This window comes from Drosophila subpulchrella, unplaced genomic scaffold (genome assembly GCF_014743375.2).
Source record: "Drosophila subpulchrella strain 33 F10 #4 breed RU33 unplaced genomic scaffold, RU_Dsub_v1.1 Primary Assembly Seq418, whole genome shotgun sequence".
NCBI lineage: Eukaryota > Metazoa > Arthropoda > Insecta > Diptera > Drosophilidae > Drosophila > Drosophila subpulchrella.
This window is the reverse complement of record NW_023665634.1, coordinates 915613-940649: the sequence shown is the minus strand read 5'-3', so window position 1 is coordinate 940649 and position 25037 is coordinate 915613.

Here is a 25037-nt window from a genome sequence, read left to right as displayed (position 1 = left end):
GTGACTTGTCGAATTGTATTGCTGGTTTGCCCTTATCAATCTGAGTGTGGTTAGTCATTCGCGGCCCCTATCCTCAACTTAAGACAGTTGTTTCGCTGGAGTTAGTCTTTGTATGGGGAGGGCGTACGTAACACAGGTGATGTTCATGTAGGATCGCCGGTGATTGGTTCAAAGATAATCTCAAAAATTACGTTTAATGACTTTATTTAATTGAGAATCAATAAGATATTCAGTTTTACATCTTCTTCCTCGGAAAAACAGAAAGCAAAAGCGAGTACTCTGGGCGATATCGAATATAATATTTTGAGAGTTGTAAGCGATAACTTTACGTTAACAGATTCGAATATACCTTAATATAAATAAAGTAAAATAAGTTTTGGCAGAGCTGTTGTAGACATGACCAATCCTTGTCTTCCTTTCCTTTCCCACAATCGGCCATCCTGAATCATTATTCGGCTCGAATGATTGTTCTTCTGCAGAGTCTGACTGAGGATTCCATTTCTTCATATATTCAGCGACGGTTGATGTTTTCCCTGGACCTGCATGGTCACCTACTTTCACCACGCCATATCGGCCATGGGGAAGAGTCCTGACTACTTTGTAAGGTCCAAAGAATTTTGGTTTTGGTCCTTTGGGCCGTACTGTGTGCGCTTTATAGCGACGAGTTCGTTGGTTTTGTAATTCACCTCCTTCTTACTACCCTTGTTAAAGGACCTACGATTGTCTTGCTGAATTTTGGAAATGTTATTCTTCGCTTCCATATGAACGGTCTCTCTCTCTTGGTCCAATTCTTCGATAGCGGCGTGTTGAGCTCGGATAGTTTGTAAGTCCTCATTTCAACCCCTGTTAATATCCTGAAAGGTGATAGTTTCGTGCTTCTTGGGGGTGTGCTGTTCATTACTTGCTGCACAATCTCTAGATGCTTATACCAGCTGGACGATTTCTCTTGACAAATCTTGGCCAACATTGGGATTACGATTTTATGAATTCGCTCCACTTGACCATTTCCTCGGGGAACTCCAGTGGCTATCATTAGATGCTGTATCCCGTTCTCGTCGCAGTATTGCCTAAATGTGTTTACAACAAACGCTGCCCCTCTATCTGATATTATGCGCTTAGGGTTCCCAAACACTGCCGCTTGACGGGTAAGTCGATCGATAACTCCTTCAGCGGTTGTATTTTTTGTCGGGTGGAGCCAGACAAATTTAGAGAACGCATCGATCGCGACATCGATCAACATGATATGTTTCCAACGGCTTATCATCTTTGTTAGTGGGTGTTAAGAAACCTTCCTTTTTGCCTGCCTTGCCTTCAGAAATAATACATTCGACGCAACTCTTGACCACTCTTATTACTTTCTTTGATAAGTTCGGTATGTAAAATGTCTTCTCGACAGCCTCTTGATTTCTTTTTACTAAGAAATGTCCTTGCTTATGGGCCATACGAATGATTTCTTCCTACATTAATGTCGGCACCACAATCAGTTCTTTGACAAGATCCCTGTGTAATATGCCATGCTTAATAAAGAAGTCACCATATGTGCTGTTTTCGAGGGCGGCCATTACTGCCCGAACCCATTCATCCTGCGACTGTGCTTCCTGCAACTTGTGATGCAGAGTGTCTTCCAACATTAGACATGAAACACGACTTAAGGCGTCTACGTGACGCATTTTGCTGCCGCTTCGATGCTCGATGACATAGTCATAATCCTGGAGAAACAATGCCCACCGTGCCACTCTTAGTGGAATTTCACCGCGCTTTTTCATCGTTAAAGCAAATGCGTTGCAGTCGGTTATAATTCTGAACTTTATCTCAAGTAAATTGACACGCCATTTTTTCAAAGCTTCAACTATAGCCATCACTTCGAGCTCTTAAGAGTGCTATTTCTCTTCAGCTGGCTTCGTCTTTCGACTTAGGTATTGAATAGGGTGCAACTGTTGATCGTCCGGATCTTTTTGCAGAAGAACACCCCCGTAACCGTGCATAGAAGCGTCAAAGTGTATCTCCGTTTGATCTTTAGGATTATATAAACGTAACACCGGTGCAGATATCAATGCAACTTTTAGTTGCTCAAATGCTACTAGCTGTTCTTCGGCGAATCGGAAGGGATTTTTTGGTTTTGCTTTCAACGCGTAATCTGCAATGAATCGCCTAAAATAGGATGTAAGTCCAAGGAAACGCTGAAGACTCTTTCGGTCACGTGGAACCGAAAAGTTCTTGACTGCGTGAGTTTTGGCCTCTGACGGTCTTATGGTCTCCTCTTCGACAATGTACCCCAATAAGTCTACCTTTCCCTTGAGAAACTGGCATTTACTCCACTTAATTTTCAAGCTTGCTGCCATACTTTTTCGGTACCAAGACAACCGGTGAGGCATACTCAGACGAACTTGGTTGGACAATCATCTCTTCTAACCATTTCTCAACCTGGTTGTCGATAATTGTCTCGCCTGCAGGTAACGTGCTTCGAGGGCGTTCATAGACTGGGTATTCGTCATTTAGCAATATCTTCATTTGAATGGGACTATCCTTTTTCTTCTCTGGCTTGTATTTTTTGATCAAATCTTTTACAGTTTTTGCAATTGCTCACTCCAGGTGAGCGACGTCGATCTCGGGATCCTCACCTTCAGCAAAAAGACACATCTGGGGGTGTTCCTGGAATATGTGTAACTCAAACTGGACTGCTTTCTCTCCGGCAAAAGATTCCAGGATGTTGTGGTTCCTTTTTTGTTGAAATGTTACCGAATTCTCTGAGAATATCAAGTCCACCAGCTTCAGGACGCTATTCCCGATGACTGCTGAGTACTTGATATCATTTCTGCTGGTAACATGAAAGTTTAAGTCCAAACAAGCGTTGTCTACCACAACTGTGGTTACAAAACTGCCAAGCGTATTTAGCTCGCTGTTACAAATGTTTTTCGTTTATAAGCTCGATATTTCCTAGTTTCTCAACCACGTCATCACGGATAAGGCAAAGTCACAGCCTGTCTCGATCAAAGCGAAAAATCGAACTCCATTACAGGAAATTTCCTTAAATATACATTTGCCACTGCTACTAATATAGTTCGTTATGGAGCTGGCACTTTTTCCCTCCTTCTTTTCAGCTATCCTATTGCTGGACAATTCGATGCCTTGTGGCCAAGCTGTTCGCATCTGTAGCAGTAATGGGGTGGTTACACTCCCTGGCAAAATGCGAAGGATCACCACACTTAAAACATTTTTTGGAAGGCTGTTTGATCACATCAGGTTTCTTGTCTTCATTAGTATTATGAAATTTAGCCGTATTAAGCAATTGAGGGCGACTGCAACTAATTTTCTCATATACCTTTATTTGCTCCTTCAGTTCCTGCAGAGTCCTGGCCTGGTATAAGTTGCTTTTGTTGGCTCTCGAGTCGGGTATCCCTTCGATGAAGAACTCTATAAGGCTGGGGTCGTCCAGATTGACAGGCTTTCCTATTTCCATGGGTAAGTAGAGATACTCCTTGTAATCCTCATGTTGGCCTTTTCGGCGGTTTTTTAACATTCGGTGAACTTCAATTGCCGATACCTCTGAGCCGAACTCAGCTTCTAAAGCTCGCTTGAGAGTTGACCAGTTGGGAATACCTAACTGACTTCGAACAAATATTTTAGCTGCTCCCTTTACCAATTGCTTCGAATAGATAAATATTTGAGGACTAATCCATTGGACTGCGGCATTATCTTCAAACTCCTGGATCCAGCTGTGAACAGACGGCTGGCTCGGACCATTAAACTGAGAAAGTGAGTCCTCAATGTCGCGCAATGTAAACGAACTACGACCTTCGTCTGATTTGGATCTTGGGTTGTGCATTGAACTTGCTTCCCCGTAATCGGATTTCTCATCCGCGATTTCGTCAGCCGATAAGTTGTAGTGGTCGAGAAGTCTGTCCTGCAATGTTTGCTTTCTACCTCTTGTAGCTCAATTAAGCTGTGATAATTGCTCATTAAGCTCGTTTACGTTAAGCGACAAAATTTCTTCCCTCTGCATTCTGTACTCGTTGTTACTCTCTGCTTACATATAGTAGAAATTGTTCAATTATAAAAAACATTATAGGTTATAGGTATGAAAATACAAAAAAAAAAATGATCCAGATCGCTCACTGTCCTCTTCTGCGCAGTTCTGGTGCTTGCTGGTTGTCTCAGGTCTTCCTTCTTTGGCACGACACACCCTGTGGCCAAGGTGACGCTGCTTTTCAGGCTTTTTCACCCAATTTGCGCTTTCCCAAAGCAAGATTTTGACGCCTCCTCGCTCGCTTGCAGAACCTTTGCGCAGGTTGCGCACCTTGCTATACCTCTCAGGTGTATACGATCTGCCAGTGAACTGCTTTCCCTCCTGTGTAGAACAATGTTATCCGCACTCTGATTTTAATGAATCTGTTCGGTACGTCCGCTTTTCTGCCGTCTTTCCAAGTAAAGCCCACTTCTGACACCAAATTTGAAGGATCGCCGGTGATTGGTTCAAAGATAATCTCAACAATTACGTTTGATGACTTTATTTAATCGGGAATCAATAAGATATTCAGTTTTACATCTTCTTCCTCGGGCGACGATTCTTGTCGTGCGGTATCGAATATAATATTTTGACAGAGTTGTAAGCGATAATTTTACGTTAACAAATTTGAATATACCTTAATGTAAATAAAGTAAAATAAGTTTAAGCAGAGCTGTTGTAGACATGACCACTCCTTGTCTTCTTTTCCTTTCCCACATGCATATACTTTAATATTCAACAACATGGGGCTTTTTTTTTTATTCTATGTAGCAAAATATCCCCATAGCCTATTAAGCTGCCATCTGTGTGCAGTTCTATCGTGTATTGAAGGTCGAATATTGTTAGTACCAGCTCCTGGGTATATTATTTTCGAACGAATTTGTTTATGCCCTAACAGCCAAACAAAATCAGAGTTTTTCTTTGAGGTAAGCGAATACATACTCGTAGTTTTAAGGTCTCTGAGAAAACGGCCGAAAGTAATAAGCTAGCCCTATAAATTGTCTCAACTACGTTATGATTATTGGGGGTGGCAGTTCTGTCGACACCTAAATTTTTCGTGGATTATGGCAAGCTTGTACAATGCTCACTTCAAATCCCAGTTCTTCAATCCAAGTTTTAGGAAAGGTACACTTCGATCTGGTGCATTGCTCACTTAAAATCCCATATATTCAACCCTAGTTGAATGAAAATCCAGCTTTGCTCAAGGTTTCTAGCACAATCTGCAATAAAAAGATTCACTCTAAGTTTCCGCCACAATTTAAACATCTTCGACATACAGGATGGCGTAAGTGTATGCAAGATTACCCAAAGCTATATTTATATCGCGCTGAAAAAAAAGAAGGAGCGTTTTCCGAACCAAAAAGCATAGTCAAAAATCCATTTTGACCCTCAGACGAGATAGGAGCGGTACACTCAATTGAATCTGGATGTACCAGTATTTGGCAAAGCCGCTGGGCATATCGAGACATGAGATATAGCTTGCCTCACGTAATCTAGCAATTTGGTCAAAAATTAGAGGCAAAGGGTACTTGTCTACGACTGTGTTCACAAGGACGATCACTTTTTTTCCATAAACTATTGCTCCTTTAATAGTTGAATGATAAAGTCGTCCGATTTTCTTTAGAATTTATTTAGAAATTTCGATATATTAAAAAAGTGATATTCCTAAGAGTAAAAGATGAACAAACACCCTCTGCAAGGGTAGAGAAACAGCTACAATTGTCTAATTACTACATATAATATGTGTCTTATATCTTTGTTCTTGGAAATATCAGTCAAATTCCTAAGACCAATTTTACTGTAAATATTTTATTTTGTAAAACAGAAACAGAATGAATTTCACTCTTTTAGAGAATAAGAGATATAATCCGAGCTTAGTAAAGAAAATGCATGCAATAAAAACATATGTTCCCGTTTCTAAAATACCTCATTGACGCGGAATATGAAAAATAAAGAGCATTCGCTTTCGCCATTTGCGAGTAAGTTTCAGTTGATCCCAACATTTTCAGAAGTAACCATTAACAATAAATTTTGTTTAAATTTGCTTATAATTATTTTTTTAGGACTGAAAAAATACTGGACCAGTACGAAAAATACGGGGGTACTTTCGGGTTTTTGCACGACTTGCGGGGGTGTTTATTGTGACACTTGGAAAATAGGACTGCTTAAGCTAAGCGTAACAAGGGTGAGCTTGAGAAGGAAAGCGGAGGGCAGTGCGAGCGAACGAGATGTTGTCATCTGGAGAAAACTGCCGCTCAACACTGTCTCCAGAAACTAAAAGCCCTTTTGGAGTGAACAATTAGGCTTAACCTCCTTAGCTACTTGCTTTTTGTTTCTTGGCTTAAGTATATTTCATTCCCCGTATTTCTAATCATAAGCAACCAGTCCTATATAATATTCTTTTCTGTTTTATTGCTGTCAATTTCCCTGGAGTAATTTTCAAAATTTGAGGAATGTGATTTGATTTTATTATAAAGAATGCAAAAAGATGTTTAGTTCATTGTGGAATGAGTGGCTCCTATATTATTATAGGAGAATAGGTAGTACGATTAAATTCTTATTTTAAGCAGGTGCATAATCTTCTCGCATTATTTTTGAATATTTAACAATATTTATATCAGTCTCAATAGTATTATTGGGATTGAAGACACGATCTGTCATTCAATAAAGTTAAAAGTAAAAGTTCCTTGATGTAATAGTGTAACTCAATGAATAAAAAAATCAATTTAAAAAAAAAATGTATCAATGAACAATTATAAAATTAATTTGCTTGGTTCAGACTCTCCAAAACGCTTTACATTTTTTACAGAATCTCCAAGCGGTTTGTTTACATTTTGTTTTGTGAAGCTGGGCAAATAGAAAATAATGTGAGTTACATCACTTCCTAAAAGCCTTTACTGTCCCCGACATACTCATCTGGAGAATGTTGCCTACATCTACAATATTCTGCAGGACCATCATCATCCTATTAACCTAGCTTCCCGCGCTGGGTCTCAGCATCCTGACGCGCGTTCCTTACTGACAAGCAATTACATCAACCACATAACTTATGTGACATAAGGAACTGTTCTTTGAAGATGCTTTCAGTATGGGCTTAAAACAAGTCAATATTATTATTAACGACTTATATTGTTCTGTATAGAGATACGCATCCGTTTTGATAACGACCAAAATCGCAAGTGAGTTTCTTAATTGAAAAATTATTGGTCTTAATCCAGAAGATTGGTAGAGGGTAATTTTTTCGTACTCGTAATTTTCTCGCCAATACGTGTGCATTTTGTTTGTGGCATGCATTTGAATATAGAACGGTGACTCAGATAATCTGTGTTAAGGTTGTAAATGTTGTTACTTAATTGTATTGTTATTATAGTATTATTATGTGCTAGCAAGGTCACCTCCCTCTTCACCTGCGGAAATTTCGTAAATAGATGGCTATATTATCCTATACATACTTTCTACTTGCTTTAATCTTTTCTACTTAAACTAAATTTAAAACATTCCTTACCACCACCTCAGCACCATAGAGGTAGAGGTTTTGGTGTTTTTTTTTTAGTTTCCCCAAGAGACTGCAAATATTTCATTAAACTCTTATCTTGTCATTTCAAAATCTATTTGTTTAAACATTTATGTTTGTTGAAGCGTAGGAATGCAGTTTATTTAATTATCTCATTTATGCTTGTTTAAACATAGAAAACCATTTTAAGTTTGGGAATATAAAAATTTTATGTAATTTGAAATTATTTTTAACCTTTGATCTGTTTAAGATTTGCAAACGAAATATTTTTTTCCAAAAAGATATCAGTAGGTTATATAAATAATTTGTATTTAAACGAATCTCATTTCTCCGAACGGCTGCAAATGTATACATACACACACGCAAGCAAATCTTGCTTTCAGTATTACTGCTTTCATTGGATTTCTTGGAAACAGGTGTGAGGGAAGGACGTAAAACTATTTGCTTAAACATTGGAAATCAAATTCAATTTTTCAATAACAATATTAGTTTATAACTTGAAAATATTTTTGCCCTTTAAAGGAAATTTGTTAAATCTATTCAAGACTTGCATTTGCAATTTTTTTAGCGAAATGCTATTAGGGGGTACTATAAAGAAATTTTATTTAAAGGACAAATGCGTATATACACACATACGTGCGCACATATCTTGTTTTCAGTAGTCTTTTTTTCATAAGTTTTTGCAGCTATTTGCAGGTATAAAACCATTTTGGCGATGTTGAAAACAGAAAAAAACAAAAGAAATAGAACAAAACAAGGAAGAACGCTATAGTCGAGTACCTCGACTATCAGATACCCGTTACTCAGTTAAAGGGAACAAAGGAAAATGGAGATATGGAAGCAGCAAGGCGAGATTGAAGTGCGCCACCTACCGGCGGTAGACAGATTTAAGCGTTGTGGGCGTTAGAGTGGGCGTGGCAAAGTTTTTTTTTAAATCAATCGATAGGTGTTGACGAGACCAATACATTTCAGTTAAAATTTTGTATCTAGCATTCAAATTGTGGGCGCCACAGGCTTGGGCGGATTGTGGGCGTTAGAGTGGGCGTGGCATATACTCGTAAAAAACTTGCGCTGCGCTCAAGCCTACGGAATCTAAATCTGAAATCCCATTTCTCTATCTTTGCTATTTTCCGAGATATCCGCGTTCATATTTACGATTTTTTGAAGTTTGTGGGCGGTTTGTGGGCGTTAAAGTGGGCGTGGCAAACACTCTACTGAAACAAGCTTGCGCTGCGTAAGAAGTTCAGGAATCTGCACGCCAAATCTCAATAGCCTAGTCCTTATAGTTTCCGAGATCTCAGCGTTCATCCGGACGGACAGACAGACGGACAGACGGTCAGACGGACATGGCTAGATCGACTCGGCTAGTGATCCTGATCAAGAATATATATACTTTATGGGGTCGGAAACGCTTCCTTCTGCCTGTTGCATACTTTCCGACGAATCTAGTACACCATTTTACTCTACGAGTAACGGGTATAACAAGGAAGAACGCTGTAGTCAAGTTCCTCGAATCGAAAGGTATTGACGAGACCAATACATTTCAGTTAATACATTAATACATTTTCAGTTATCTGGCATGAAAATTGAGGGCGCTTCAGGCTTGGGCGGTTTGTGGGCGTGGCATATTCGCGTAACAAACATGCGCTGCGCTCAAGCCTACGGAATCTAAATCTGAGATCCCAATTCTCTATCTTTGATATTTTCCGAGATATCCGCGTTCATATTTACGATTTTTTGAAATTTGTGGGCGGTTTGTGGGCGTTAAAGTGGGCGTGGCAAACTTTTTTTAGGTCAATCGATAGGTATTGATGAGAACAATACATTTTAGTTAACATTTTCATTCTAGCATAAAAACGATAGGAGCCACAGTTTTGGGCGGTTTGTGGGCGTTAGAGTGGGCGTGGCACTCTGCTAAAACAAACTTGCGCTGCGCAGGAATCTCAGGAATCTGCATGCCTAATCCCAGTATTGTAGATTTTATAGTTTCCGAGACTTCCGCGTTCATACGGACAGACGGACAGACGGTCAGACGGACAGACGGATAGACGAACAGACGGACATGGCTAGATCGACTCGGCTAGTGATCCTGATCAAGAATATATATACTTTATGGGGTCGGAAAAACTTCCTTCTGCCTGTTACATACTTTCCGATGAATCTAGTATACCCTTTTACTCTACGAGTAACGGCTATAAGCACCTGTAATTTTGGGGTTGTTTGGTGTCGCCAATTGTACGAATTTATACTAAGCAAGCGTCTTCGAATTATTTCCGAATATCTGTTTTTATACACTTGCAGAGGGTATATTGATTTCAGTCAGAAGTTTGCAACGCAGTGAAGGAGACTTTTCCGACCCCATAAAGTATATATATTCTTGATCAGCATGACTAGACGAGTCGATCTAGCCATGTCCGTCTGTCAGTCTGTCCGTCTGTCCGTCCGTTTCTACGCAAACTAGTCTCTCAGTTTTAAAGCTATCGGGCTAAAACTTTCCCAAAAGTCTTATATCTTTTGCAAATAGTATATAAGTCGGAACCAGCCGGATCGCACAACTACATCTTATAGCTCCCATAGAAATAATACGAAAAACAAATTAAAAAAAATTAAATCTTTGGTGTTTTTTAGCATATAACCTCCTAAGCTTGAAAATAACATTTTTTAATTAGTTTTGAATTTCGAATTAAATTTTATCAAAATCGGAAGACTATATCATATAGCTGCCATAGGAACGGTCGTAAAATTGGTGGGAAAATAATATGAAACAAATTATAGCTTCGGTGTTTTTAAACATATAACCTCCTACGCTTGGAAACAACATTTTTTAATTAGTTCTGAATTTCGAACTTAATTTTATCAAAATCGGACGACTATATCATATAGCTGCCATAGGAACGATCGTAAAATTGGTGGAAAAATAATATGAAACAAATTATAGCTTCGGTGTTTTTTGACATATTATCTTATACTATTGGGAATATAATTTTTTGTGTTTTTAAATTTAATAATTATAGCTGCAAGGGTATATAAGCTTCGGCTTGCCGAAGCTAACTTCCTTTCTTGTTTTTTGTGGTTTTACCAATAAGTATATTTCACAATAAATATATTTTATTTACATCTGTTCTTTTATTTTTAAAGGTTTACAATTTCAGTATGACTTTCCTACGAAACGATAATCGTTATCGAAAACGATGTAGCAAATGGAGATGAGCCGAGAGATCAGCGACTCGCATGCTTTTATCTCAGCTAATTCCGCAAGCTTTTGCTTATATTGTTGTTGTCAGTGATGCTGACCAAATAACAAACAGTGATTTAATTTGAATTAAGTGACTGCTCTCGACATACTCTCCCCGTTGGAAGAGCCATACTTCCAAGTGAATTGGTTTCAAGGGGCAGGACAGCTAGCTTCCTCGTTGCCCGCTTGCATCGTCCAGAGTCAGATCGGATTACTGCAACTCGGTCGGCGCCATCCTCTCCGGAGACGGTGCACTCCACCCTACCAAGGCGCTACAGCAAGGGGGCAGGTTGTCCTCCTTGATAAAGACTACGCCACCTGAGTTATGTTACTGTGAGCGTTAGTGTTTAGAATTAGGTTGGTTCCAATGAAAGGATAAATGCTGCTGCTCAGTTAGACTTTAAAATCAAGAGTGAAGTATATTGCTCAGCTCGGGTTTATGTATACCCTCGCTAGGATTGTTGTGTTCCTTATTGGTAAGGGGATTATGTGGGAAAGTACGAATCTGTGTGGTTCAAAAATTGGTATCTAAATATTAAAAATCCGATAATCGTTATCGAAAACGATAACGAGCAAATGTAGATGAGCCGAGAGAACAGCGACTCGCATGTGTTTATCTCAGCTAATTCCGCAAGCTTTTGTTATACCCTTGCAGAGGGTATAATGATTTCAGTCAGAAGTTTGCAACGCAGTGAAGGAGACGTTACCGACCCCATAGAGTATATTCTTGATCAGCATGACTAGACGAGTTGATCTAGCCATGTCCGTCTGTCCGTCCGTTTCTACGCAAACTAGTCTCTCAGCTTTAAAGCTATCGGGCTGAAACTTTTCAAAAAGTCTTAAATCTTTAGCAGGTAGTATATAAGTCGGAGCCAGCCGGATCGGACAACTATATCTTATAGCTCCCATAGGAATAATCGGAAAAAAAATAATATTTTTGGTGTTTTTTAACATATAACCTGCTACGCTTGAAAATAACATTTTTTAATTAGTTCTGAGTTTCGAATTTAATTTTATCAAAATCGGACAACTATATCATATAGCTGCCATAGGAACGATCGGAAAATTGGTGGGAAAATAATATGAATCAAGGGTATACAAACTTCGGCTTGACGAAATTAACTTCTCTTCTTGTTTACATTGTTGTTGTCAGTTATGCTGACCAAATAACAAACAGTGATTTAATTTGAATTAAGTGACTGCTCCCGACATGCTCCCCCGTTGGAAGCCATACTTCCAAGTGAAGTGGTTTCAAGGGGCAGGATAGCTAACTTCCTCTGCGCCTGCTTGCTTGTGGGGAAAGTTGTCCTCCTTTATGAGGACTACGCCACCTGCCTTTACGTTGCGCTCGGGAGAGCGCCATTTGCAGCAACGAGAGGAAGTCGGTGCTCCATTTGCTCCCGAATATTTGCTGCACTTGGCACACACACGCTGCCACCGGCTCATACGATGGAGGTTCAGATGGGTGACATCAGGTTAGCTCATTGAGGTAAATGTAAACCCATTGAGCAAGTAAGGGGGCTTCAGAACATCGATGTCATCTTGGTTTTCTGGAATGGAAGAGAGTGGCCGTAAGTTCAACATTGCGGAAATTTCACAAACTAAAGTGCGCAGCTCATTAAATGTGGGAATCAACAAAATAGTATTTTGCGGATTTGACCGCGGCTTCCCACAAGCCTCCAAAGTGTGGGGAACGAGGTGGGATGATAACCCACTTCATTTTCGTCGAAGTAAGGGAACTCTGGCTCGCTGCTTTGAGGATCGCTGGGGAACAGCAGCCAAAGCTCAATAAGCTCGTTTTTGGCTCCCACAAAATTGGTTGCGTTGTCCGACCAAATAGCTTGAGGCTTTTCCCTCAGGCTTATAAATCTTTTAAAAGATGGCGTTGAAATATCCTTAACTACTTTCAAAAGCGTAGCCTTAGTGACGAAAAAAATCGAAATGGCTGTGTAGCATTTTGTGGGGGCCTGTTCCTGTTCCTGATCAATAATAGCTGAGGATACGCGATGAAACTTTGTTAATCGTTAATTTTTTATAATTTGTATTCTAGCATCAAAACTGTAGAATCCTCAGTTTTGAGCGGCTTGTGGGCGTTAGAGTGGGCGTGGCACTCTGCTGAAACAAACTTGCGCTGCGTAAGAAGCTCAGAAATCTGCACGCAAAATCTCAAAAATTTAAGATGCGCTTTTAACTAAAACCATTTCCGAAGTTATCTCCATTCTTCAGAAGTATAATTACTATGGTAGTCAGAAAGATAAGAAAACCTCACCCTACAGTTTCACAATTTAGCACTGGCACAAATCGTAATGTAGTCGACTGCTACGCTTGCAGGGCCAAACGCATCGGTGGGAGTACCTTTTTAGGCACCTTTAAAAGATGATGAAATTGTGCGAGCTCTTGAAAAGTTGTGAATAAATGGAGATGCCTATGTTAAAATCATCACAACATTTCGTACAAAATCCCTAGTGATTAAGCGCTCGGTGGTAATCTACCTGTTAACATATTAAAGCAAATTATTTTTAATTCTGGAGTAGTCTTAGAAAGGCGAAAAGACTGTCAGGAGTTTAATAACTCCACACAAATTGCAGCGGCAGTTGAAATTATACCAGATACGCGGCGGATAAGCTTAGTAACGGTACGGCGAAGATGACAGTTTGGAGAAAGAGAATATGGAGAAAGAGAGTTTGGTGAACGAGAGCTTCCAGAAAGATAGTATGGAGAAAAAGAATTTGGAGAACGAGAGGTTGGAGAAAGAGAGTTTGGAGAACAAGAGGTTGGAGAGAGAGAGAGAGAGAGTCGAGACTTCGATGGCAGATTGAGGGTGCCGTCTGCAATAGGAAATAACGGAGCGCACAGGACTTTGGACTCTGCCGTGGACGTTGGGCCAGGAGAAGAAGTGCCACATCTCAGCAGCGAGACTGCGCGCCTGCGTGCCACATGCCACAGGAAGTTCAGCAGGATAGCACTAAGACATCGGACCCCAGGCGGTAGCCGTGGGTCTAGGATAAGGAGGAAAAACTGGATCCTTGGACTTTGGACGTGGAGTGAAGAGTTCCAGCGGGCCGTGCGCTTAAGGGAAATGACGGTTCCCGGATGCCTTATATAAGGCCGCAGGGTGCTGGGAGCTGCATCGGTCGACCACTAGAGGTCAATCCAAAAAGATCAGTCAGCTAGCAAAGAACCAAGTCAACCAGCAGCGCGAGAACAACTAGTCAACTCAAAGGAGCAAGATCGCTACGTCGAGACGTTCTTGATCGGGACATCAGGGATCTCCAAATTGAGACACAGGTAGCTGTTAGTTGAATGTTAATTGAACTTTCAAACTTTGCCATTGAGGTTATTTGTAAGCTCTTCAAAGGGATCATAACTCTCGGCTACTGTCCGAAAAAATGGAAGACATCTATTATCATTATGATACCGAAGCCCGGTAAAGACCACTCAATTCCTTCGTCCTACAGACAAATTAGTTTATTATCGTGTCTGTCTAAGTTTTTCGAAAAATGCCTTCTTACTCGCATATCTAGGAGCACACAATGTTATCCCTGCTCATCAATTTGGCTTTCGTCAAAACCATGGATCAATCGAACAAGAATAACATCAGAAATACGCACAGCCTTTGAGCATCGGGAATACTGCAGCGCAATATTCCTCGATGTATCTCAAGCCTTCGATCGAGTATGGCTAGATGGCCTCATGCACAAAATCAAAACACACTTGCCTGATTACACTCACAGGCTTCTTGAGTCGTATCTATACAAAAGAACCTTCGCAGTAAGGTGCAACATAACAACATCCGACGCCTGCATTATCAAAGCTGGAGTCCCACAAGGAAGCGCGCTAGGGCCTACTCTGTTCCTCCTACTCACAGCGTATATTCCCACGAACGAGCAGCTAACAACATCTACGTTCGCTGACGACACCGTAATTTTAAGTCGCTCGAGGTGCCCAGGCCGAGCCACAACACAACTAGCAAACCACCTCCTCGTAGTATAGAGGTGGCTATCTGATTGGCGGATTAAAATTAATGAACAAAAATGTAAACCCATTACGTTTACTCTCAACAGGCAAACATGCGCACAACTATCATTGAATAATACGCAGATTCCCAAGTCAACGATGTAACGTATCTCGGCGTCCACCTTGACAGACGACTAACCTGGAGAAGACACATCGAACGCAAGAAAGTACATCTAAAACTAAAAGCCAGCAGCTTCCACTGGATTCTTAACGTTCGTTCGCCCCTGCGTCTGGACTACAAGGTTTTGCTCTACAACTACACTCTCAAGCCCATCTGGACATACGGCTCCCAGCTATGGGGAAACGCCACCAGAAGCAACATAGACATTATACAGCGCGTTCAATCGAAAATCCTGCGAACTATCACTGGGGCACCATGGTATATTCGCAACCAAAACATCCACAGGGTCCTCGGCATTCTTACCGTAAAAGATGAAATAGACAAACAAAAAGCGTCCTACAATGAAAAGCTCTCTGTGCACCCCAATCGCCTCGCAAAGGGCTTGACTTGGGTTTCCAGCCGATCCCGTCTACAACGCAACGATCTGCCAGGCCAGCAATAACTTTCGGGCCCCCTTTAGCACAATATCAGTCATATGCCTGTTAGTAAGACTAATTAGTTTAAGATTTAATACACTTATTGTTAGTATCCAAAGAGAGAAAATTCCATAAATAAATAGCAAAGCATTAAAAAAAAAAAAAAAAAAAAGGTAGCTGAGGTCCAGAGGGCATCACACGGCTAAGTCAAAGCGGTTTGTTGCGCACTTTGTCACGACCACACCCTGTGCTTCTCTCTGATATCAACGTGTCAACATAGTTTTGTTAAGCGAAGATCGACCACCACTAACCTACTCGAATTGACATTTTTTGTAATAGATGGACTTAACAAAAAATTGCAGACAGACCTTATATATACAGATTTTAGTAAAGCCTTTGACACTCTCTTCTTTTATTCAAATTAGATCAGCTCGGGTTTCCAATTAATATGTTAACTGGGATTTCAAGTTATTTGAATGGTAGATCTCAGAGGGTTATATTCAAAAAAGCTGTTTGCAAGATGACCTACGTGACATCTGGAGTGCCTCAGGGCAGTCATTTAGGTCCTTTGCTGTTTACTCTGTTTATAATTGATCTACGCTCTATCGTAACTCACTCTCGTGTACTAATGAATGCTGATGATGTTAAGCTTTGTTTATTATATAATAATATTGAGTCTGCTTCCTCCTTGCAGTCAGATATTAATAGATTCCACGAATGTCAGTACAACCTTTTGAACTTAAATTATCTTAAATGCAACGTTATGACTTTCTGTAGGGGTACGCCAACGTTCATGAGTTACTCTCTTCAGAACAAGTCCCTGGACCGAATACACTCAGTTAACGATTTAGGTGTTCTCCTGGATCCATAACTTAAATTTGACTCCCACATAATCTCTACTTTAAATAAAGCTATGAGTGTTCTTGGGTTTATAATGCGTTGGTCTAAGCATTTGATGATCCATACACTGCCAAATTATTAATCACCTCCCATGTCCGTCATAATTTAGAATACTGTTTTTTCGTTTGGAGTCCTCAGTATCAAGTGCACATTGACCGTATAGAGTCCGTACAGAAACAATTTCTTCTTTTTGTCTTACGTGGTTTGAACTGGGATTAAAACGTGACGTTGCCCTCTTACTCGAGTAGATTGCTATTAATTAATTTGTCTACTCTAATAAATCGTAGAACTATGCTTGGTACTATTTTCATGCATAATCTTATCAGAGCCGATATTGATTCCGAAGATTTGGTAAGCCGCCTAACTTTCAATGCTCCTGATATACTTATGCGAAACATCTATCCTATTAACTTTCCACGACGTACATCAAATTTTAGCCAGCACGAGCCCTTTCGGGATCTTTCTAATAATTATAGCACCCTATATCATTTAATTTGTTCCTCAACTTCTAAGTCTGTATTAAAAACTAAAATCTTAGCTCATTTGCTTTAGTTTTAGTTTATCTATGTTTTGTCCTGTCTTTATTTGTTTCTCGCGAACCGTATTTGCCCGAAATTAAAATCGGACCGCGCGTAACAAGCATGTGCCCAAGCGCACACCAAGTCGTTTGGGCCACTTGTTTGAACTGCTCTTAGTGCATCAACGTTCAACAATATAACCCTGTTTTGGTTTACGCATTTATAAGATTTGTCAAATTTTTCTTCTATTTCACTGATTTGGATAGCTCCCATTCCATGCTACGATTTTATTATTTTTTTAAAAATGTAATGTTTTCATTTGGTTAAATATTATTTGTACATAATTTTTAGTTCAGTAATATTTCCTAGCAATGCATTTCTATCTATTTATGAGAATTCTTGAAAAAAATGTTTTAGATTAGATAGTACTATTCCTTTTTGTGTACAGCTACAGTGAGTAAGTGGAGAGTGGTTTAACCCAAGGCCCTCTATGTATTAATTTTCAAAATAAATAAATTGACATGGGGTCTGGTTCAATTTTAATTATGGAAAGTACCCTATTCTAAAATTGCGTTTCTAATCAGAATGTTATTCGAATACATTTTTATACCCGTTACTCGTAGAGTAAAAGGGTATACTAGATTCGTCGGAAAGTATGTAACAGGTAGAAGGAAGCGTTTCCGACCCCATAAAGTATATATATTCTTGATCAGGATCACTAGCCGAGTCGATCTAGCCATGTCCGTCTGTCCGTCTGACCGTCTGTCCGTCTGTCCGTCTGTCCGTATGAACGCTGAGATCTCGGAAACTATAAGAGCTACAATACTGGGATTAGGCATGCAGATTCCAAAGATTCCTGCGCAGCGCAAGTTTGTTTCAGCAGAGTGCCACGCCCACTCTAACGCCCACAAACCGCTCAAAACTGTGGCTCCTACAGATTTGATGCTAGAATAAAAATTTTAACTGAAATGTGTTGTTCGCATCAATACCTATCGCCCATAACGCTTAAATTTGTCTACCGCGGGTAGGTGGCGCATTTAAATCTAGTTTTGTTGCTTGCATATCTCCATTTCCCTTTGGTCCCTTTAGCCGAGTAACGGGTATCTGATAGTCGAGGTACTCGACTATAGCTTTCTTCCTTGTTTTGTATTCATTTTTACAGGTTTTTTTTTCATTTATCGGTGTTTTATTCATTTTTCAGACAACTTATATATTTATATTAAATTTTCATCTTGCTGACGCAGTAACAAAACTTATCAATCAAACGCTTGCACATTTTAGTCTTGTAAGAACTTAATTAATGTGAAATAATTAACGTCAGCATCATAGCAATCCTTTTTTGGAGGAAAATTGTTATGTTATCAAATTTATTACTATTCTTAAGCAAGCCATAGGGCTTTCGATTTGCCACCGATTTTTGCACAGTTTGTCCTAACATTTAAAGAACAAACTAATCTATTGAATCAAGTGCTCAAAATATTTTCTAAAATTTTTCTTAAGGTATTAAAACTCAAAAGAAAACAAGCAAGTAGCGTAGTTATCAGATACCCATCAGATTCCCCAAAGGGAAATGGAGATGTGCACGCAGCAAAGAGAGATTGAAATGCGCCACCTACCCGTGATCTCAATATATGATTACATGGGCGGTAGACAGATTTAAGCGTTTTGGGCGTTAGAGTGGACGTGGCATATTCGAGTAACAAACTTGCGCTGTGTACAAAGCTACGGAATCTAAATCTAAAATGCCAGTTCTCTATCTTTGATAGTTTCCGAGATATCTGCGTTCATATTTGCGATTTTTCGAAGTTTGTGGGCGGTTTGTGGACGTCAAAGTGGGCGTGGCAAACTTTTTTTGGGTCAATCGATAGGTATTGATGAGAACAATACATTTCATTTAAAATTTTTATTCTAGCCTCAAAGCTGTAGGAGCCGCAGTTGTCGGCGATTTGTGGGCGTTAGAGTGGGCGTGGCACCTTGCTGAAAAAAAAATTGCGCTGCGTAAGAAGCTCATAAATCAGCAGGGCAAATCCCAATAGCCTAGCTCTAATAGTTTCCGAGATCTCAGCGTTCATCCGGACGAACAGACAGACGGACAGACGGACATGGCTAGATCGACTCGGCTAGTGATCCTGATCAAGAATATATTTACTTTATAGGGTCGGAAGCGCTTCCTTCTGCCTGCTTAATACTTTCCAACGAATCTAGTATATCCTTTTAACCAATTTAAGTTTTGATAATTTCTTGGGTTAATAACTCCGTTAATTGAAGTCCGATCCCAACAAATGATATATCTTCGGAAAGGTAGATTTTTCTACTTTCAGATTGTGTCAACTGTTAAAAGTCTAGATAATTTCATTCTGTAATATTAGCTTGATTAAAAAAAGCAACATCGAAAAAACATGTTATTCGCGAATATCTCAAGAAAGATTACTTGGAAATTTTTTTTTGTAATGTAAGCGTGTACAAGAAATACATATAGGACTGAAAAAAATGGATTTTAAGGCTTAACTCGAAAAAAACATTTTGTTAGCTAGTGTTATTAATAACAATATATTTTTTAAATGTGTGTCAATATCTTTTTATTCCATTATATTGATATCATTTTGGGCGTATCTTATGTATTCTTAATGATTTCATTTTAACTTATACTTTTTTTCTACATTTGTAAAAAAAAATTTATTTTTGTGGCTAAAAACTATGCGTCTACCCATCACTCGCACTCTACTCACTCAGACATCTTCCTTTTTTATTTTTTTCATCATCTGGCCAATTCTTTTGTGCTCCTCCTGCTGTTTGTTATGATTTTTATACCTCCGGCGTGTGGCATCAGTCCTTGATAAATTGTGAGGCGATCGACCGTCCTGTGCGTCAACTGCCTTGGCAAGGGTCATAAGGTGTCGAATTGTCCGTCGAAAAATCGCTGCCGAAGCTGCCAAAGCCGTATCATACGCCATTGCATCTTCAAAGCTTTCTGCAGGCTGAATCTTCATAACCATCAACTAGTTCGTCTCAGCCGATCGCAGCTACTTACTCTCATTCGCAAGCACAGCCTGGTGGAGTAGTTGCCTATTCTCAACAACAATTCAACGGAGCACCAACTTATAGTAGTTCGGTGGCGTATCCTATCGGAGCTTCAACCCATGCTCACGCGCAATCTGATTCGAAGGAAGGATCACAGGTTATTATAGTCGCAGCAATGGTGATAGTTCAGGACTCACTGGGTTCCTACCGACTCGGGAGAGCACTCCTTAACTCGTGCTCCCAGGTCAAATTCATGACCGAGGCCTTTGCTCAAAAGCTGAGGTTGCCGCGGGACCAGCATAGCATTAAAATTCGAAGCATTGGTGACTCGACACATGAAGTATCAGCCGTCGATAATTTTAATGCATCTGTGGGAGGTAGAAGCAATTGCTACATCGGCTAAGCGACTCGAGCTCGAACACAAATTATGTGAGGAGCACTTAAAGCAGACAACGCGTTTAGAGGAAAATGGAAGAATCGTCTTGAAATTGCCATTTAAGGATACTCCCGATCAGCTCGGTAGCTCTTTTGATATTGCTCGTCGAAGGTTCCTCAGCGTCGAACGGCGACTTGTCCGTTCTCCGGAAACCTACACCCAATATAAAATGCTCATGAACGCGTACGAACAAATGGTCCACATGGCTCTCGTAACAAATCCTAACTTATAGGTCCCACATTACTACATCCCTCATCATTGTGTAATGAAGCCAGCGAGTGAGACCACAAAACTTAGAGTGGTCTTCGATGCGTCATGCAAGACGTCCAATCCAATGATATCTTACTGTGCGGCGCAACTGAACAAGATGATATTTTCCTGCTTCTGCTACGCCGCCGCTTAACCGCCGACATAGCGAAAATGTACAGGCAAGTGAATGTTGACATAAATGACCGCAAATTTCAGTACATTCTCTGGCAAGACTTTCCAGGTGAACAACTTCGTACATACCAGCTCAACACGGTTACTTACGGAACGGCTTCCGCACCATATTTTGCTGTACGTAGTCTACATCATTTAGCAGAACTTCATCGCGCCGAATATCCCATTGGTGGTGCAGTCGCGTCCGCGCTATCTGACCCACTTGTATTGCTGTCACCGCTTATTATCGTCGCCAAGATTATTCTACAAGAACTCGCAAAACTGATTTGGGATGAATCCGTACCACAACACTTGCATGTCGCTTGGAAAAAATGTCTACAGTCCTTCAAAAGATGTTCAACGCTTTCGGTGCCTTCCTATTGCCTACAGGCTCAGTACCAATCAATCCAGCTTCACGGATTTTGTGACGCATCGATTGGGTCATATGGCTGCTCCATTTACCTGCGTACTGAATGCATCGATGGAAGCATCGCTGTCCGACTCCTCACAGCTAAATACAGAGTGGCTCCGGTAAAACGGAAGTCTCTCCCGAAATTGTAGTTGTGCGGAGCGCACTAACTGGCGCAGTTGTATGCAAAGGTTCACTCACTACTTATGGACAAGCCGCATAAATCGTACTTCTGGTCAGACTCCCAAATTGTGATACATTGGCTACAGAAACATTCTGTTACACGAAATACGAGATTCAACTTCTATTGGAGAGTGGAGATATGTACAACATCGTTTAGCCCAGTTGACATTGTGTCCAGGGGAGCTACTATGCCTGAACTCCAAACCTCAATATGGTTTTCTGGCCCCTCGATTTAATTGCAACATACGACCAGAATCCAGAATCTTGACATGGAATTGGTCAATTTGGAGAAGCGAAAAAACACATTCAAAGCCATTGCGAGTTCAAGCCATCTGCTTGAAAAATTGGAAAAAATTAGTTCGTAGTTCTCGCTAGTTTATTATTATTTATCATTAGTTCTCGCTGCCTACGCGTAGTGGCATGGATATTCCGCTTTCATCGATTGACGAGTAAGAAAGACAAACCCAAGGCTGTTAGAGTGACACCAGAAGAACGATTGCATAATATGGAATCTCCAACAACAAGCTTTTCCGCTGGAATTTCTACTTTTGCAAAAATCTCGACCGCTAAAAGGATAATTCAAATATCTCAATCCATTCATCGAATTTACTTCAGAGTTCCAGCTCATCAGAGTCGGTGGCAGGCTCGAAAATGCCAACATCCCAGTAAGCGAGAAACATCCGATCCTTTTGCCCAGCAGTCGCACATCTCATGGATTTATGTACGACATCTTCATCTCCGCAACTTTCACGCCGGACCAAAGGCGTTGGTGGTGCTCACTCGCTTGGAGTTTTGGATCGTCCACAATCAACGAGCAGGCGCTGCTAATCATCACCACGAACTGGTGGAATGCAAGATGCCATTGATGCATTTTGTTCCTCTGACTTTATTAAGTTTCATTTTATCACTCCTAGTGCACCACATTTCGGCGCGCTTTGGAAAGCGGCGATGAAAAGCGCGAAGGGATTGCTGAACAGAACACTTCGACCAACATCAACGTTGGATCTATGGTCATTATCAACGATGACAATCGCCCTCCACAACGAAAAAGAAATTCAGGCGCATCGACGCCGTGGTAGCGGTCAAGGATGGGCTGGTTCAAGTTGCTCATCTTCAAACTCCCACTGGATACTGCTATAGGCCAGTTCACTAACTGGCGTTGATTCCAACATTTGACTTGAAGGACTGAGAAGTGTTGAAAGCAGATCCCTTCAAGAGTGCCGAGATGTTCGGTCAAACTACATTTTTCGATGTAAATTTACATTTGAATGAATTCAAAAGTCTGTGCACTCTGTTATCTAACATGTTAAACCAATTATGTTCACTCAGCTGAAGCTGCCAATAAATCAGTGCGAAAAAGAGGGCGAGACGGAGAACATCTTTTTTTGACAAGCTGGCAACTTTCATGCTGCTCAGATCCGAGTTTCATGTCGCCACAAAAACGCTTGTGAATGCAACAATATTTTCATTTCATGGCCCTGACTTAGTTGGGAAGTCCGTTGTGTTTATTCTGACTTAAGTTTTCCCTCCAAAAACATTTCGGCATTTGTCGTCAATTTTTATTCTAACTGGCCGATATACGAGAGTTGACAAAGTAGGGAAGGGGAAATCGATCTTTTTGAAAATAGTTAGGGTTACCTGTCGTATGAGTAATTTTTAAAGAAACTTTGAGGACGTTTCCCAAGGTCGAAAACTCAACAAAAAAATTTGTAATATACGAATACATTTTTTGCACACTTTAATCAACCATGTGAAGGGGTGAGAAAAAGATTTCGTTTATTGAACTGCCCTAATGCGCATTAGTTGTGAATTCATTTAATCATAAAATTCAACAAACCAACTATAGTTGGTTTGTCCGTCTTCCTGACCGTCCGTATGAACGCTGAGTTCTCAAAAACTATAAATGCAGTAAAGTTGGATTTCGGAAAGTAGATTTTTAAGCTTTTTGCACATCGCAAGTTTGTTTCAGCAGGGTGCTAAAGTGGTTTAACGCACATAAACGCCCATAACGCTTTAGCCCGTCACTCACATTTTTGAACATTTTGGAAAATTATTAATGATGTTTTGTTTTGATCATCAATGTAAACTAAAATGCAAAAATTGTTCAATTCGGGTCATTTATTAAACAGGTATAAGCAAATAAAGTGTGCAATCCTGGAAGCCGACGCTTTGCTACTTGTATATTTTTATCTCCCTCGCACTCCCTGAGTGCTCCCAGTACACTTAGCTGAGTAACGGGTATCTGATAGTCTGTGTAATCGTCTATAGCGTTCTCTCTTGTTATACCCGTTACTCGTAGAGTAGAAGGGTATACCAGATTCGTCGGAAAGTATGTAACAGGCAGAAGTAAGCGTTTCCGACCCCATAAATTATATATATTCTTGATCAGGATCACTAGCCGAGTCGATCTAGCCATGTCCGTCTGTCCGTATGAACGCTGAGATCTTGGAAACTATAAGAGCTAGGGATTGGGATTTGGCATGCAGATTCCTGAGCTTCTTGCGCAGCGCAAGGTGCCACGCCCACTCTAACGCCAACAAGCCGCCCAAAACTGTGGCTCCTACAGTTTTGATGCTAGAATGAAAATTGACCCAAAAAAAGTTTGTCACGCCCACTTTAACGCCCACAAACCGTACAACAAACTTCAAAAACTTTACAAAATCGTAAATAGGAACACGGACATCTCGGAAACTATCAAAGATAGCGAATTGGGACTTCAGATTTAGATTTCGTAGCCTTGAACGCAGAGCAAGTTTTTTACGCAAATACGCCACGCCCACTCTAACGCCCACAAGCCGCCCAAACCTGTTGCGTCCACAACTTTCATGCAAGAAAAAAAATTTTAACTGAAATGTATTAGTATCGTCAATACCTATTGATTTATCCATAATTTATTTATCCACATAACCATATATTGAGATCACGGGTAGGTGGCGCATTTCAATCTCGCTTTGCTGCTTGCAAATCTCCATTTCCCTTTGGTCCCTTTAGCTGAGTAACGGGTATCTGATAGTCGAGGTACTCGACTATAGCGTTTTTCCTTCTTTTCTTCTACTAAGAAAAGAACACCACTACAATTTCCGTCGAGACAGATATATTTACGAGCGAGCTCACAGTCGGGACTAACACCAAGTCCAGTTCGTTTGTTTCAAGTAAGTGTTTTAAAAAAATTAGCAAGAAGGTTGTCTATTTTAAGCGATGTTGAATAACTGGCAAATTTACGCTTCGGATTCAGTGTAAACTGAGTCTTACAATACTTTTTATAACACTGGTCGTTAAGTTTTGTGAAATCAGACCGAGTTTTACACATTGCGAAAAGGCAGATTGTGATCCGGAAGCTCTAAGCCATTTTAAGAGTCTAGATTTTACATTTCTGAGTGTGCCAAATTGATGGAGAACAAGAAGGAACGCATGTTTCAAAAATTGCGTCTTACAAGGTGAGTTCCAAAGTAAACAGGACTTTTTGAATCTAGCGCCCTCTAGTGGCGCCATCTATATGTCAACTGGTGCGTTAGAATCTGCTATCGTTTATCGACTTCCAGTAAAAATTGCATGACATTTCATCTATTGGAAGTGAAGTTATTGCGTTTTAAGTGTCAGTATGTTTTTGTCATCGATGCGAAATGTTTTAAAATTGGTAAAACTTTTACCGAAACGTTTCAATTGATGAAACAAGTTTATGGCGATGGTTGCCTATCCCGTAGCAGAGTGCACGAGTGGTTTCAACGTTTTCAAAGTGGTCGTGAGGACATAAATGACAATGAAAATGTGGGCCAACCAAAATCCGTAATCAGCCGAAATCATCATTGAAATTCATGGAAATAGAATTGAACATCTCCAA